At 33.2% G+C, this 14684-nt stretch overlaps 1 long non-coding RNA gene across 2 annotated transcripts; it reads left to right on the forward strand.

The window, feature by feature from the left end:
• The first annotated feature begins 7120 nt into the window (after window positions 1-7120).
• On the forward strand, window positions 7121-11401 carry LOC130470679 (uncharacterized). Of its 2 annotated transcripts, none has more exons than XR_008931408.1 (6): window positions 7121-7348; window positions 7772-7883; window positions 8930-8984; window positions 10334-10425; window positions 10515-10643; window positions 11207-11401. It is a non-coding gene; the product is annotated as an uncharacterized lncRNA (long non-coding RNA). The 2 variants fall into 2 exon arrangements; XR_008931407.1 differs by having other exon boundaries at window positions 11248-11401.
• Window positions 11402-14684: the final 3283 nt, after the last annotated feature.

Consider the following 14684-nt stretch of genomic DNA (forward strand, 5'->3'; position numbering starts at 1 on the left):
GAGTAAGTTTCATCTCTAAAATACAAATTGCTGACAGAATTAAATATGTGATATTTTAATTATTCTTATTTTAAGTTTAATTTATTTATATTAAAAGAGAGGTCAATCAATGAGTGACATTTGTCATCACCACATTGATTTCCTCTCTTTTAGTATAATATATATAGATTATTCTCACGCCTAAACAATATGTAAAATTAATATTATGTTTTTTGTGTTTCTATTGTTATAGCCTAAAAAATAGGAGAGTGGGAGTATAAAATCTCGCAGCTGCATATATTTAGATTGGGCTGTATATTTTTTCTGGAAGTTTTGTTATTTGATGCGTGATATTATTTTGTTACAAAATATTTGTTGCTTTAATTATTTTTTTAACATTTTTGTCAGCCGTTTTTTCTGGAAAGTTAACATTAGAATCAGAGATATTATTGTTTTGTGAAATATTTGTTGCTTTATTAAAAAAAAAAAAAAATTCGTAGCCTTTTTTTCCTGGTAGTTTAAGATCATGTGCGGTATTAGAAAGATGTTCTAAAATGTTTATGCTTAGTTTTTTTTAAAAAATTTTTTAATATTAAAAGAGAGGACCAATCATGTGGTGACATTTGTCATCACCACATTGAGTTCCTCTCTTTTAGTATTGTATATAGATATATAGATTATTCTCACGCCTAAACAATATGTAAAATTAATATTATGTTTTTTGTGTTTCCATTGTTATAGCCTAAAAAAATAGGAGAGTGGGAGTATAAAATATCACAGCTGCATATATTTAGATTGGGCTGTATATTTTTTCTGGAAGTTTTTTTATTTGATGTGTGATATTATTTTGTTAAATATGTGATATTTTAATTATTCTTATTTCAAGTTTAATTTATTTATATTAAAAGAGAGGTCAATCAATGAGTGACATTTGTCATCACCACATTGATTTCCTCTCGTTTAGTATAATATATATAGATTATTCTCACGCCTAAACAATATGTAAAATTAATACTTCCTCCATTTTTTTATTATTGCACCATCTATATTGGGCACAAGGATTAAGAAAGGTGGTAAAAGGTGAGAGATTGACAAAAATATCCATGTGATTAAGTACAAGTTGTAGGTAAAAAACAAGTGGGGTTTGGTCCCCACCACCCATACAAGGATAAAAATGTCATTTCAGGTAGGTAAACTTACTAAAAAAGGAAATGGTGCAATTAATATGCAACTTCCGAAAAAGGAAAATGATGCAATAATAAAAAAATGGAGGAAGTATTATGTTTTTTGTGTTTCCATTGTTATAGCCTAAAAAATAGGAGAGTGGGAGTATAAAATCTCGCAGTTGCATATATTTAGATTGAGCTGTATATTTTTTCTGGAAATTTTGTTATTTGATGCGTGATATTATTTTGTTACAAAATATTTGTTGCTTTAATTATTTTTTTAACATTTTTGTCAGCCGTTTTTTCTGAAAAGTTAACATTAGAATCAGAGATATTATTGTTCTGTGAAATATTTGTTGCTTTATTAAAAAAAAAAAAAAAATTCGTAGCCCTTTTTTCCTGGAAGTTTAAGATCATGTGCGGTATTAGAAAGATGTTCTAAAAAGTTTAAGCTTAGTTTTTTTTTTAATTTTATTTTTAATATTAAAAGAGAGGACCAATCATGTGGTGACATTTGTCATCACCACATTGAGTTCCTCTCTTTTAGTATTGTATATAGATATATAGATTATTCTCACGCCTAAACAATATGTAAAATTAATATTATGTTTTTTGTGTTTCCATTGTTATAGCCTAAAAAATAAAAGAGTGGGAGTATACAATCTTACAGCTGCATATATTTAGATTGGGATGTATATTTTTTCTGGAAGTTTTGTTATTTGATGCGTGATATTATTTTGTCACAAAATATTTGTTGCTTTAATTACTTTTTTAACATTTTTGTCAGCCGTTTTTTCTGGAAAGTTAACATTAGAATCAAAGATATTATTGTTTTGTGAAATATTTGTTGCTTTATTAAAAAAATAAATAAAAATCGTAGCCTTTTTTCCTGGAAGTTTAAGATCATGTGCGGTAGGAGAAAGATGTTCTAAAAAGTTTATGCGTAGTTTTTTTTTAATTTTTTTTAATATTAAAAGAGAGGACCAATCATGTGGTGACATTTGTCATCACCACATTGAGTTCCTCTCTTTTAGTATAGTATATAGATGCTAGGAATATGTTTTTCTTATATGGGATTATAAAATTTTGGGAAGGTTTTACTAATAAAATATCCCGTTATATTGCATATTTATCATATTGGAGTACATTTATGTATATTTAGTGATAAGTTTTTTCATTTTAATAAAATTTATTCTTTGAAAATCACTAATAATGTATAAAGAACTATTTAACTCTTTAGAATGTCTATCTATTAAGTGTTTTGTATGATATAAAAGTTAATAAAAGCATATTAAAATTTACAAAAAAAAAACTGGATAATTTTTTTTCTTCGATATACAATAAGTTACAACTTGTGCTTGCAAGACCTTTAAATTGGAGTATGGTTATGAATACAGCTATTTATTTTTGTTATACCCAAAATAGTACAGAATACTTAAAATATTATACTTGATTTGACTACAAGAAAAAACATGCTTTAGCGATTGAATTTTGCGACTACTAAAATTTTAGTCACAAAATTAGTTTTTGCAAATTGCAACTGAAGGAGAGAAGTAGTCGCTAAGTAGTTGCAGTATTACGACGGTCATGTGATGTCTGCAACTAAGTTGTTATTGTTTGTTTTGTTTTTTTTTTTTTGAAAGGGAAGATACACGAAGGTTAGGAAAGTCTTCTCTTAAGGCTGTAGCTTAATTTATCTAAAGAAATAAAATAAGAAAACTTGTTGTCTACGTAAGGGTCAATATCTTGGTGTGTCTGAACTTGGTGACCTAAGGAGGCAACATAATCAGCCGCACGATTGGCTTCCCGATACACATGACGAGAATCAACATGTACAACTAAGTTGTTATTGTGTACTCCGTACACCACAATTTATGAGTAGTATATTTTATTTCCTACAACAATAATAACGAGGAACTGTTGTGGGCTGTGGGGATGGGCCAGCATGATATGGTTATTACTTAAGAAAATTGGGTAATATTAATCTAATTTTTGGCCCATTTTCTTTTATTAATCCCATCCACGATTTCTTTTTTAATAATCCCACTTTTAGTACCCAGCAACGAAATGGCTTTCCTTTGAGTTGATTCATTTTTGTCCTTGAGTCGAATTGGAAGCACTATTGGGGGCTTAACCCTGTGTTCTCTCCTAATCAGGTCGGGGGGTCTTCTACTAATACCCAACCACTGAAGCACAACGCTATTTGAATATGGAACATCATAACAACGGCTTTCCCAGGCGACGTTTTCTATTTACCGGGACTCGCTGTTGGACAAGTCCCGAAACTGTTTTTAAGTTTTTAACTACTCGAGGAGAACTATGGGCGGGGGGAGGAGGAGGGGAAAGGGATTTCTAAAGAAAATGCAATGAATTGCGTCCTTCCGTTCATGAATGTAAAAAGGCTTTTTCAAAAGTCTCTTCCAAAAGCATAGCTTTAGCGCTAAGTAGAAGTAGAAGCTATAGGCGAAGACTTTCGCTTGGATTTTCTTCATGAAATGTTGATTGCCTTGGAGTTTCCTGTTTGCTTCACTAAATGGATCAGAAAGCAACCCCTCCAATTGCTCGCCGGCCCAGACTTTGCATAAAAATATTGATCAGCGTCTCCTCTGAGTGACAGCTGCCTTCTTGCATGCGAAAGGAAATCTACATGCTTTGATCTCGAATTAGCGTTCCACGAAGCTTTCGGTTGTAATAGCTAAAGCTATGCTTTTGGAAAAGGGCGAAGTTCTTTTCCCAAGCCATCTCATCAAGGCCTAGCCAAAGGCGTGAGATTCATTGTTTTCCAAGCCCAGAGATTTTCCGGAAAGTCTAGGTTGGCTCCCAGCTCCATCTCAGCCGGCTTCTTCTCCTGCGGAGCTCTGATAAACGGTGGCCGAAGCGCTATGCCGGGGCGGGGGGACGAGAAAAGAAAGCTTTTTCTTCGCTCTTCCGGAACCGGTACAGAAATGGGTGCCAACTGCACTTGGTCAGTAGAACATAGTCTCGACGGCCCTGCGAAAAGGTCTTTCAGGGTGCCATGATTTATTTGGTACGATGTGTTAAGCATATGCCTTTTGACACAAATCAAAACCCGAGCTCTATGCTGTTGGGGAACTCTGCAAGGGGAACGTAGTCGCTTAAGCGATCGGAGCGAAGTTTTTGGAGCGGTAATTGATTCGTTTAAGTTTCCGAAATTATTCGACCAGAAGAGGGTATTCTCGAGCGTAGATTGATAGAAATTTGAGGTCAATCTTATTGGGTTTATGTATCCGGTAACCGATGAAAAAGTCAACGAGACGGTGATAAATTGATGATGATGACTGAATATATCGAGAGAGTTGTGAGATTATTTTAGGTTTATCACTTGTTTTAGGTCTACCGCCTACAACAGGTTTATCACTTGTTTGGCCCAATAAAAGTCGTTGGGTAGTAAATGTGAGATTATTAAAAAAATATGATGTATGTGGGATTAATAAAAGAAAATCGGCCAAAGGTTGGATTAATATTACCAAATTTTTCTATCTCTATTATATAAGTGAATAAGTGAGATTATTTTAGTAAATTTACTTTTGGTGTTCTCCTTGGATTATTAAAATATCCTCCACATTTATAGAATAGATAATATAATGACAACCTACCCAATATGAAAAGCCCAAAGAATCATTTTAATCAATCTAGCCCCTTAAATAAATCCTTACCAATTTAATCAATCTGTTTAAATGCGTTCGGCTCTGTCTAACTTATATATTTCTTTTATTCGCATGCATTGCATTTCTATTATATTTTTACATGTTATTTCAGATTTAAATGTAATAACACAAATCTATTTCTTATATTCGCACGCATCGCGTGCATATAAGACTAGTATATATTAAAAAAGATAGTGATGTTGGATTTTTGTTAACCCTAAACAAGGAATAATGACACGCAACTCTCTGCCTCTTAGGTTTCATCTTCCTATCCAATGTGAGTTTTGTTTCACCTCCCTAATCTTCCTGTGATTTTAAGGGTTTGTTTTTATATTCTTTTGTGACATTACAGGCTCCGTTTTATTGGACTTATGTTGACTGAACTTATATTATCTGAACATAACGGAACTTATCTGAACTTATTTTATCTGAAAAAACTTATTTGTCTGAAATAAACTTATTTGTGTGTGAAAATGTCTGAAAAAACTTATTTTTGTTGAACTTATATTATTTGAACTTAACTGAACTTATCTGAACTTATTTTGTCTGAAATAAGTCAAAATAAGTCAAACAAAACAGGCCTTAATTAGGCATTGCTTTCAAGGTCCTAATACTTTTAAGTTCCATTAGAACGAAAATTTGGGGCTTCCACAGTTGTATAATTAATTAATTATGCATAGATTATGATATGATTTATTCATATTGGCGTCATGTATCCAACACAATAAGGACTGTCTTATTTTAACCCTTAACTAGTGTGTGGCCCGGGCGATGCCCCGATCGCTACATTGAATAGTTAAAATTTTAGATTTTTCTTGAGCTTAATATTTGACGAAATGCATGTATACCTTAAATGAAAAACATCAATTAAGTTTGTCAACTACACAGACACTACGTCATTTATCATGCCAAGTAATTTTTCAATTAGATCATCTTACAATTGTATAATTTGTTTTCTAGTGGAACTAAGTGCTTCAAATTAATAACACCAAATTAGATATAAGCAGCCATGCAAGGTATTTCTATAGTTGATGCTTATGAGATTCATGACATCATGTTTCTTCATAGTTGTCCTAATTATTTATTTTTACTTTTTTCAAAATATTCCATAGAAAATAAATAATCAAATAAAAATTTAGTTGGTTTAGACTTCATGTTAACATTTATTTATAAATTAATGTGAAGAAATAAACCACAATTGGTGGTTGGTTAAGATGGTAATGAGAATTATCATTCAGACATGAGGTCTAGAGTTCGAACCTCGTTGTATTGATTTTTGGTTATCCATGACATGACATACCACTTGTTGAGTGAATGATGTGGCGCAAAGGAAAGAGTACTACGTGACACATAGACATTTTCCAAAACGTCTTTTAATATATTAGTATAGATAGGATATTGTAGTACTCTCCAATTAATAAGTTTAGAACAACCTAAATCTAACAATATGGTTGGTTATATTTTATCCTTATTTTACAGAATTCATGAGGTCATTTTAGTAAATGGATTTTTGGTGTCCCGTTATGGAATAGATTACAATACTCTTAATAAGTTTTAATTTAATTTAATCATAATAATTCTAAAAACTGATAATTTAATGTCATATTGTAAAAAAAATGAAATTTCAATGCACGTAACAATCAAAAGTCAACAACAATTTAATTTAATTCTATAGCAAACATGAAAGAGGTTATTAAGGCAGTTAAAAAAATTGGAATTCATCCCTTCAATCTTACATTTTTTTATTACAAAATTAAACTTAGTCTTACTCTTAATCATACCCTAATTTTATATGGTTATACAAGCACTTTGCGGCAAAAAAGGCAAAAAAATGAAAAAATGAACAAGTAAAAATCTTTTACGTTTATTTTAATTAATTTGTTATTACATTAATTCCTATATAGATTTTATTACATATAAATATGTATATTTTTTTTCTTCAGTTCTAAATAATTTTTCTTACATGTTTTAGAAAATGTACATCCTTTTAAGAACGTGTAGCGTGTATATAGGACTACGTTTTAATTAACAAATTAGAGAAGAAAGTCATTGAAGTATTATTTTAGTTCATTAGAATCAAACTTTAGTTTAAGATATCGATAATGCACTTATAAAAATTGTTAAAATATCCTAACACTTATAAAGCTTTGAACTTGATTTACTATTCACCCAATAGTAGAATACCCACACTACCCCCGTTTCATGCCTAAATTTTATTTTTGTCTTATTCTTAATAATAGTGCTCAGACTATATTACCCTCGGTTATTTTACTTACACGTGTTTCTTTTCTCCTTCTCTTTCCTCCTTCCTTTTCTTTCCTTTTCGATTGAACGCTGGGAAGTGAGAACCCTATCTTTTCTTCTATCTCCTCCCGTCTTTCCTCTGCCATTCATCATCTCCTTCCTCCTTTCACCTGGTTTTTCGAGTTCTCCTTCCTCTTTCTACATTGGATCTTTTTCTCTCTCCTCCAAGCAGCTTCAATTCTCGTCTGCTACTTCCGACGATTGTTGTAGCAACTACAATCTTTGACCCAGGTTTGTTTTATTCAGTTTCTCAATCTATTTTCTTGATTTTGATTTCTTTGATTTCATGGCACTCTTTATGAATTTGTATGAATTAGGACTGATGGTATGAATTTTTTAATTAATTATGTTACTTTGTTAATTTTATGATGAGATCAAAATTGTATGAATTAGGGCTGATTGTATGAATTTGTTAATTAGTTATGTTAATTTGTTAATCTTATGACGAGATCGAACTTGTATGAATTTGTATGAATTAGGGCTGATTGTATGGATTTGTAACCCTAAACTGAATTAAGTTGTGAAGACTAATTGCACTTGCTTAATTTAAGCTGCTTGTCCAACTAGCAGTTCATAGTTCATACTCTTACATTATTTGAATGTACGAACATCTTCAAGCTTACAATTGACATGTGAATTTTCTTTTCTTGCCAGCTTGTTCTGGTTTACATGTCCAAGGTGGATGGAAAATTCAATTTTAGTCAGTGTCAACTTCTTGACCGAGATTATGAAGGTTATCTTTGCAATTGTTATGATTTTGATTCAGGTAAACTTGTTAATCTTTTTAGTTATAAATTCTGTCAATTTTTTCTTTTTTAGCTTAAGTTTGGTGTCAAGCTCTGAACAATTCTCTTCACTCTGCATGGTCTGTCTTCCCCCCACTCTTTTTTTTTACTAAGATCACAGGGGGGAGCAGACAAAAAAGTTTTGGTCTCCATCACTTCATATATGCATTTTATTATATGGGTAGGGACGTAGGGTGCTTTGCTAAAGTTGACAACTCAAGTTGTCTTGATTAGTTCACTTGTTTGTTGTCCTGAATGTGCTTTCTTCTGTTTATGTCACCTTGAATCATGATTCTGATAACATATCACTCTAAAACGGAATCAGGTCTGCACAAGCTTCAATCGGCCTGGGGTATGGGCACAAGTATATGACTCTGTCTATACATGTTAACCTCTCTGGAATCCCACAAACCCTTTACATCCTAGGTATTGTTGTATTTAGCGGTCTGAGCATAGCGCTGTAAGATGACTTATGTTGCATAGATCTCATATTATCAAGAGATGTGACTGTAGACTAGAAATAGGATAATTGACATGAGAATACTTGATGGATTAAGCTCTTGCATCTGTTTTATCTTGTGGCATTAATTTCCTACACGAACGACCCCTAATGGTGAGTATAAGTATATAACATAAAGACGAGCCCTCTACCTCAAAGAAGCGTTAAGGAATGTTGGTATACATATAGGAAAGTAAAAGGAAAAAAGGTCTTGAAGCTAAAGAATTAGTAATAGTCTTCTCCGTATAAAGAAGTGATCTACATAGACCGCTTGGTAGGGATGCCAGTGGGTTTCATGGGAAATTTTAATTTTACTGTTTTAGTTAATTTTTTCATGTTAGATTTTACTTCAAGATGAAAGAGTAAAAACCGAAAAAGTTACTTTAGGATAGTTATGGGGGCTACATTTCCATAACTACCAATTTAGTTTACTTTTAAGTTAGGCTATTCTGCTTACATCTGTACTTTGGGGAACTTTTTCTTTCATATTGTTGACTTATCTACTCTGGTAACTGGTAACGTTTGCAGGCCAGACAAAAAATTTGGAGAAAAGCCTCTTCCATCTGTCTCCACATTTGTTCAGGTATTCTTTTTTATTATGTCACAACATTCACACTTGTAAATTGTAATTCCCCCTTGTAGTGTATAATTTATGTTCTTTTTAGCTCAGTATGTCTTTGCTGGACAACAAAGAACGCCAGGAGGATAGCAGTATCCCCTGGGTCCCTCGTGAGAAATTTTAAGTTGTTATGGTGAATCAAACAAATGTCCATTTATATTGGTACTAAACTATTATGATCTTCATTATTTATTTAGTCTTCCAGGAATCTTGATCTTTTGCATCTTGTTATTTGTTTGGGATTGATGATATTAGTTAAGGTCACATTAAAAAAATTCCTTAGTATACCTTTTGTATCGCGATACGTTGATTGGTCCAGGTCAACTAGGTAATTTTTTTCTTGGGACAGGATATGTAAAGCTTCAAGCAATTTTTCAATTTGACATAGGAAGGAATACAAGCCTTTAGGTTTTGGTATTAGGGTAAGATTTATAGTTTAGTACCTTTCAAAGTTCAAACTCAGTGACTGGGTAGTCCTTAAGACACATGATAATATGGATCAACTAAGGTTGCTTTTTTTCTCACAGCAAATGCTGTAAATAGTCATTGCTGGCATATGCTGAGAGGTATGTCTGCCCGGCGTAATATTTTTACAAAATAGAAATTATTTAAGTTGAAGTATCCTTTTGAAAGTATGTCACTTTGTTCTTTCTTCAAAACAAACCCATCATCCTAACATTTATAAAGGCTTGAACTTCATTTACTATTCATGTAACAGTTAGATTACTATAATGCCCTTATTTCTTCTTTGTTTTACATTCTGCCCTTTGCCTCAATCTGATGCCACGTTCCCCCCTTGCCATCGGCTCTCCTCTCCTCTTCTCTTCTCTCCCCATTTGGTGCCCTAATTCTTTGTTTTGTTCTTCAGCTCTCTCTCTCCTCTTCTCTCATGGTAGTAACTAGATATGCTATGGCTATCTTTCTCTTCCTCGATCTTACCTCCCTCTCATCTACTACCGGCCATATTCTTTGATCAAACAAATTTCTCTGGTCTCCTCGCCCTCTTCCTGTTCCTCTTCGATAAATCTTTGTCTGGTTTTTTCACCCCTTGTCCTTTTCTCTCTCATGTGAATCTCCTCTGATGACCATCAAAGTATCGCCGGCAATGTATCTCAATTGGGTTGTGCTTTTGTGTGTGTAATTTGTGTAATCTTGAGCAATGTAATTATAGTTTACATACACTCTTTTGTAGTTGGGTTATTACTGATTTTTATGTTCCAGAAAACAAATCAAGGGTTTTAATTTCTAGGGGTTTTTCTCAAATTTGTCCTTTTTTTTGGTGAGTATATTTTGAACCGAAATTCAATTTGTAGGTAACTGATTACTGGGGCGAGTACTTGAGGTCCTCTGTCGATTTCTTCTCCCTGAATCGTTTCTTGCTCGTCGGACTCAACTAAGCAATGATGTAAGTTTAACTCCTAATTTCTTTTTAGTACCAGTGAATTGATATAAGATTAAGTTGAATTGTAGTAATCTGAGTGCGGTTGCTTTCAGCTTGATGCTGATTAGTCGATTAAAAGGAGGATGTATAGGGAATTACCAATAGAGATTTTATTGTTAGAGCTACTAAGGAGGATGTATAGTGGAATTACCAGTGGAGATTTTAATGTTAGAGCTATCAAGGTTAGAGCTTTTCGCCTCTTCTGTTGATTTCAGAATTAATTGGAGCCTATACTTCTTAGTGTTGTAAGTGCACTTAAACTACAATATATGTCTGTAGGATGTGGCACATTTTCTTGAGGCTTTTAGGCAATCTTAAAGCATTTTTATTTTAACCATAAATTAGAGAAAGTATGATAGTGATTGAACTATTATTAATTTCTGATGATCTATCTTAATCTGTTAGCTTATTTGGAGGTTTTTGGTTTGTTGGGTGTTTCCACAACTCTGATTTTTACGTGGCCCTGTTTAGTCTGAAATTTAAAAATTCTTCCGCCTTCCACAGTATGTGTTTATTCAACTTTGAAGAGACCTGCTCATATATCATTTTTATTAATATTATTAATGTAAGTGTTCTACTGCTTGGTCAAGATAGAATCTTATAGTTGTCATTTGAATGTTATTTATTATGTATTGGAACTCGCAGTAGTAGAGATGTAAATGGAAAGACCTTCCTGTGTGGAAGATGTAGTTTCCTGAAGATGTTATATTGGCTTGTGATAGTTGATTAGTTGTTATTTTCCCAGAGATGGCTCATCTATTGTTTGTGCATTACAGGTTTCTTCAGTTCGTGCAAGCAAGTTAGATGATAAAAGACTGAGCATATTTACTGGAACAAAGACTCTTCACTTACACTGTGTGTCCAAAGAAGATAGAGAAGCATGGATTGAGGTGTTGTTAGCTGCAAAGATCTTTTCCCCAGGGTGCTTTCAAGCATTGAATTTTCTCTTGAAGACACTCTTGTGTCAACAAATAACCTTCGGCGAAGGATGTTACAGGAAGGTGTTGCCGAGCCAGTGATTAAAGATTGCGAGTCTATTATGCTCGTAGAAGTCTCTAAGCCGAAGAATCAATTTACAACTCTTCCACACAAACGTATCTCTTTGCTGGAGACTTTGAGACGGTTAGAGGTATGTATCAGAATCACCCAACTTTATTAAAACTGTCAGGTCATTTGGCTATTATATGCAGTCTAAGAATTAAAATTCTCCGTAGTAGGATTTGTGTATTTTGCAATTCTATTGAAATAAACGGTGTGATACTATGACAGTGTGACATAGATAACTTTTAAAGTGGTATAAAAAAAACCTTAAGATTTATATTTTCCTTTTATAGACAAAGAATCATGTTACGAAGTTACCACGCATCTCCCTTTTCCTTCCTGCGTTTGTGTTTTAGCTATATTCTTTTAACAACTGCTACTATCTTCATATGTGAGCTTTTTCTTTTGTGGATCAACCTACCAGAAAATACTTCGCTTAAAAGATCCTCTTTTGACTAATAGTTGCAAGTTTATACGTATATCCTTATCCGCTTGCATTATATCTTTCAAAGTATCTTGAGTCGTGGAGAGTGTTTAATTACTGGTTATGAATAATGAGAAGTGTAGTACGTTGTTAATATGATCTTATTTGATCTATCAGGCTTTAATCCATGGGAAAGACCTACCCAACTGTCAATGAGGTCAACCAGAAATCTAATCGAAAGGCTAGGAGAAAGTGAATGGATTTTATCTTTCGTCTTGCGTAAATTAACTTGTTCGAAATTTCAGTTGGAACTGACGTTTTATTTAGCAACAACAAAACTTTGATGATTGATTTGTTTGTTGCACAGATGGCACTTTACTGTTACCTTTGATTGTATGTCAAAGACTGGAGGACGGTACAGTGAGGCACTAGGAGGAGTTGTCTCATGGGGCTCACATAGTACTACTGCTCTTTCCGCTTACTTGAATGAGGTATCTATTGATTCATGTACGAGTAAAATGATTAAATTTCTACATCTTGGTTGATATTTGTTTTCCACTTCACCACATTGTTGGTGCATAATTGATAAAACCTTCGGTGTAGTGGAATAACAAAAATAATTAAGCTTGAATACATGCCTCACGTGTTACTTAGATGTAGTTAAATGCAGTAATAGTTTTCCTAGCAATTTCTGGGCCATTGCAGATTAACGTGCTGATCAGGTTGGTTCTACACCTTTATGACTATATGTATTAGGTTATTTACTTGGCCCAAGAGAACAAGGGGAATAGAAAAGTATGATTGGTAGCAAGATTATGAATCGTATTGTATGTCAAAGTCAAGTAGGCTCAATTGTCTTGCACAATAAATTTTCAAATATTTTGGATAATTTATCTACTAAGATACGGTTATCTACATTCAAAACTTATTAGTCGTCATCATTCTTTATTTGCAGTTGGTATAGATTCGACTATCTCCACATTGTTGTAGTGGAATATATCCAACATAACATGCAAAATTTTCAAAGTTAAACGATTCAACAATTTCTGATTCGATTATGTTGAAATTTCTGATTCGATTTTGTTGAAATTTCTGGGGTGTGGGGGGGGGGGGGGTGGTGTTATAGGAGTTTTTGGTATTTAATATCATAATTCATAAGAGTTTTAATGAAATAAATTATAATACCCAGTTGATATTTCCTTGTGTCAGCCTTTTTTATCTTGTGCACTGTGCCCCTTTTCTCTTTTAATCAATACTTGGATTGTCATTGCGGACTCATAGTGGTCAGTTGTATGCTGGGAAAATCATAATTTGAAAGAGCTGCATTTCAACAAGATAAGGCATCTTCATCCCACTTGTGAAAATTTTAACTTGCCAATATGTTGAAAGCCAAACATCCATGCCTTCAGCCTCTCATCGCTTGACATTGAGATTAATGTATTTCCTTTATGGATAATTGTTTTTGCATTCTTTCATATTGAAACGGAACGGTTTCTTTGAGATCATTTATATTCTTGTTGACCGTAATGTAGCAAATGTATTGTTCAGTTAATTGGTATAGGACAATTAGCAATACTATTATGAGAACTGTCAAAACTGGTGTCAAACGCACTTTCCGATTATCGATTAGTTAAGAATATAAATTTTAGGGAACATTCTTTTGGAGGTTGGATTAGTTGTTATGAAATTATGGTGCAGTTTAGACTAGACATGTAGTTAAGAATGTAAAAATAACTATGCAACCAGCAAACCGGGAATAGTGTGCAGTACTGTAATGCATGTATTATAATTGCGAAAAGAAAGAACGGTGTACCACGAAAGTTGTTTACATGATATATTGATATACATATGCACTTATATAGAATAAAGTAAAATTATACCACTAAGCTAGGCGGTAAGTAAAGATGTAATGGAGTAAGAAAGAGAGCATGTGCCTAACAAAGCTCTGGTCAAGGGCATTATGTGTTTGCAGACTGGATCCTTCCTTTTATTAGTATTGAACTAATAGATAAAATTACCATAAAAGGGCATAACAATGTACTCATCGTACTCTAGAGATTGAAGCTTTGGTTGTTGAAGTGGAAAACCAGATGATTTTGCTTCCTGCTTAGCTTGTGAGACCTTGTTTCCTTGGCAACGGTCGGTGTAAGAGTTGCAGGGCCACAGACTAAGACACCAACATCAACCGCCCCTCCCCCCAATGTTCTGACAATTGTTCAAAAATTTCTGCAATAATAATTGTAATCAAGTTGTTGATCAAAAATGTCTGTCCATAATTCTTTCATGGATACATTACTTTTAAGGGTGGGCAGATTTGGGTTTTAATAATGATGCTGAATAAAGAGATTTGACAAACCGGCCTTAAACATCTGCTGGAAAATTCAAATTTCCTATGTTTTATCCTACAAAGGATCCTCAAGTTGCTTGACTGAAGTTGTTAAGACTCAGTTCGTTTCAGTTTTCACTTTATGAACTTATATGAACTCATTTACTTGTGAAGTTTACTTGGTAGCCCTTATCTAAAGATGTTTTTTCCCGTAACTTATAGGTGAAGAGAGCAAACTTTGGTGTTAATTCTGACTTTTGAGATAAAACTATCGTATCTTGCTACATTTTTAAAAATAACAAAAGAAGGGCATGAAAGGTTTTGGATTACAACGAGCCTTTAAGCCGACAAATTTAACAAGTGATTAACCCTTGTATAATCTTATTTTAAGCATTATCTGAGAAATTTATATATTCCTTGATCGTATTATCA

Source organism: Spinacia oleracea, chromosome 3 (assembly GCF_020520425.1).
Source record: "Spinacia oleracea cultivar Varoflay chromosome 3, BTI_SOV_V1, whole genome shotgun sequence".
Lineage (NCBI taxonomy): Eukaryota > Viridiplantae > Streptophyta > Magnoliopsida > Caryophyllales > Amaranthaceae > Spinacia > Spinacia oleracea.